Consider the following 3,729-nt stretch of genomic DNA (forward strand, 5'->3'; position numbering starts at 1 on the left):
TTCTCTTCTGCTTGGGATTTATGACTCATCATTGTCATTCTGGTCCCACATTCTTTCCTGTCTCCACCCCGACTCAGAATCTCCTCCACAGAACCCATGACTGGGTCACTTCCTCTAGTACTTATCCTCCTGCTCTGGGATGGTGAGTGCCTTGTTCTGTCATCCTCTATTCCTATCTTTCCTTCATTCCTATAAATAACTCATTTTGTGTTCCTAATTTACAGAGAAGAGAAATTGACATCTCAAGTCTTAAAAAAATGCTTATAAGGACTTTGAAAGAACTTACCAATGTGGTCATAGATGTGGTATCAATATACTGAGAGACGACCAAATTATGAAATTCACCATCACTTAATTAATTCATATAGTTAAGTTATTTATAAAAATCCTTTTTACTTATAGTTAATTTGAGATATGACTATTAAATAATGACATTTAAAAATACAGCAGAACTACTCATCCAAATAAATAAAAGGATTCTTATTTTGTGCAATATATTTTGGCAATGAAATATACAACAGAGCAATATATATGTATTGCTTTGTGACTGAAATGGTCTCCACAGGCATACATCAGCTTTTGCTGATACTATAATTTTCTGATAACTATTGCATGGCCCAAGGTTAAGGTCAATGCCATTTCTTTTAAATCAGGTTCTCCTTACTCTCTTCTTTCAGATGGCATGAGAGTTGTCACTGCTGACAGAGGCAATGGATGAAGCCAATCACTCTGGTGTCTGAGGTTGTGTTCCTGGGACTCTCCAACTCATGGGAGATCCAGCTCCTCCTCTTCCTCTTTTCCTCTGTGTTCTATGTGGCAAGCCTGATGGGAAACCTCCTCATTGTGCTAACTGTGACCTTTGACCCACGTTTACAGTCCCCCATGTACTTCCTGCTGGCCAACCTTTCCATCATGGACTTGATATTTTGCTCTTCCACAGCTCCCAAGATGATTTATGATCTCTTAAGGAAGCGCAAAACCATCTCTTTTGAGGGTTGTGTAGTTCAGATCTTCTTTACCCATGCAGCTGGGGGCACTGAGATGGTGCTGCTCATCACCATGGCCTTTGACAGATATGTTGCCATATGCAAGCCTCTTCACTACCTGACCATCATGAGCCCACAAAAGTGCATTTTATTTTTAATCACTTCCTGGATTATTGGCTTTATTCATTCAGTGACCCAGTTGGCTTTTGTTGTAGATTTGCCTTTCTGTGGCCCTAACAAATTAGACAGCTTTCTTTGTGACCTTCCTCAATTTATCAAACTTGCTTTCATAGAGACATATACGTTGGAATTCATGGTTACTGCCAATAGTGGCTTGATTTCTGTGGCTTCCTTTTTGATTCTAATCATCTCTTATATCTTTATTTTGGTGACTGTTCATAAAAAAACTTTGGGTGGTATATCCAAAGCCCTCTCCATTCTGTCAGCTCATGTCACTGTGGTTGTTTTGTTCTTTGGACCATTGACCTTTTTCTATGTGTGGCCATTTCCCACATCACATTTGGATAAATTCCTTGCCATCTTTGATTCAGTTATCACTCCTTTTCTAAATCCAGTCATCTACACTTTTAGGAGCAAAGAGATGAAGTTGGCAATGAGGAGACTATGCACTCAGGTTGTGAATTATAGTAAAATCTATTAAATATACTAAGGATGTATAAAAAGGGAAACTATACTAAAATTTCACATGGATATAAACTAAATAATTTTGTTATGTTTAACCACAATGTCACTATCTACAAGTATGTGCTGTGTCCTATCATTTTTTTTCCTCCCCTAGATGAATTGTGATGTCAATTTCTGGACTCTGCTTTTGTAAGAGACTTAAAGACTAAAGGTCGTGGCTTCCTTGTCTCACCAGTGGTCTTACCTCTATATAGTGCCAAATAGAATTAATATAAATGTTAAACAATCCCCTTGGAATGTCAATATGTGGCTTATTATCCATTTTCTATTTTGCCCATGTTAAATAAACTATCAGTATAAAGATAATGTTAGACTTTATTTCATCTGATTTGTCTTACAATACAGCTGATTTGTTTTCTATCTTTTCAGCTCATTATCTGTTTGTTTCCCTCATTGTTTTATTGCTAATCTGGCTTTTTCAAGGTCCAGTAAGAAGACAGAAACCACATCAGTTTTTTGGAACAGCGAACGTTTGCTATAAAGAAGTTTTAACCAAGTATAAACTTGTTAACTAGTTATTTGGAAAAAAATGAACTCTAAGATGTCACGGACACAGCATTTGTAGGAAGCCCCTTTCACCCCTAAGGATGAGAAATAAAGGAAAGAGGTTAGAACTATTACATCTTAAAAACATGAAAACGATTAAAAGCTTGGAGGAAAAATCTTGGGAGTTAAAACTCCAATATTTGAGGACGGGATGCTGCTTGGCTGGTGCTAGTGTCTCTGAGCTTAGAGGAGGGTCTGTGGAACAGAGACTCAACCCCTGAGGAAGGGGTGCTGCTGGATAACACAGGTAGGTGTTCCTGAGGAAAGTGTGATGAGCCGAGTTCCTTTAGAGCTGAGAAAATTGTAACTGGATTCAGCCCCTGCTTTGGAAAGAAACCAAGGTTGCTGAGGTGACGAGTGTGGTTTTGTGATGCTCACAGGCTCAGTGAGCAGAGACGAAGCCCACAAGCAGCAAACAGGAAGGAACAAGTAAGTCCCTTTTTCCTCCCCGAGACTTGCAATCTCCCTCTAGTGCCCTCTAATGGCAGACCTGACAAAAAAGAAATGTACTTTGCAGAACCCCAGGTCCTGCATCATACAGAGTGTAGACAGGCACTTTAGAGCTGAAAGATAATATAGCATATGCAGTTATATAGCTTACATGGCACATACCGTTACATACATTATATAGCACACATAGTTACTTAAAAAATTATTAAAATTAAATAAAGATCACATAGTTTTTGAATGTTAGAATAAATTATAAATCATCTCATATAATTTCCCTATTTTAGCAAGTGTCAGGTACTGGAAAATTAACGAATTAGCTCAAGATCATAAAATAAATATATGGAAGATCCAAATCTAGAAGCTAGGTTGACAGACTCCTGGTCCTTTGCTGTCTTCTGTCATTTTAGATCTTATTTCCTCAGTTGCTAAGTTCCATGCCTCCTTTGGACTGTTAATTTTTCACTGACATGCACCATTATATTATGCACCTTGTATCTTGAACGTTCACTTGTCAAATAGCAGAGTTTCAACAAATGTTCATGAGTGATTTTCACTTCATAAATCTATTCAGCCCTACTTTACATTTATTTTTCTGATCCTATTTTTTTTTTAAGAAAGCTGTTTTTGGAATAATTTTAGACTTACAGAGAAGTTGCAAAGATAGTCCAGAGAGTTCCTATATACCCCTCACCCAGTTGTAGTTTCAGTTTCCTCTAATGTCATTATCTTGTGTTTCCAAAACTGAGAACCAATGCAGTGCATATCTATTAACTAAACACTAGGCTTTATCAAGATTTCACCAGTTTTTCCTTTAATGTCCTTGTCTATTTCAGAGTTCAATCCAGGATACCACATTATGTTTAGTTATCATGTCTCCTTAGTCTCCTCTGGTTTGTGAGTTTCTCAGTCTTACCTTGTTTATCATGGCTGTGACAGCTTTGAAGAGTATTGGTCAGGTATTTTGTAGAACATCCTTCAATTTGGGTTTGTCTGAAGTTTTTCCTCATGATTAGACGGGGCTTCTGGGTTTTTGTAAAGAATG

General features: G+C 37.6%; 1 pseudogene; it reads left to right on the forward strand.

The window, feature by feature from the left end:
- The first annotated feature begins 710 nt into the window (after nucleotides 1–710).
- LOC101398236 (olfactory receptor 4F6-like) lies at nucleotides 711–1,686 on the forward strand (annotated as a pseudogene).
- Nucleotides 1,687–3,729: the final 2,043 nt, after the last annotated feature.

The sequence above is a fragment of the Ceratotherium simum genome, chromosome 3, assembly GCF_057802395.1.
Source record: "Ceratotherium simum simum isolate JZ-2026a chromosome 3, ASM5780239v1, whole genome shotgun sequence".
Classification (NCBI taxonomy): Eukaryota; Metazoa; Chordata; class Mammalia; order Perissodactyla; family Rhinocerotidae; genus Ceratotherium; species Ceratotherium simum.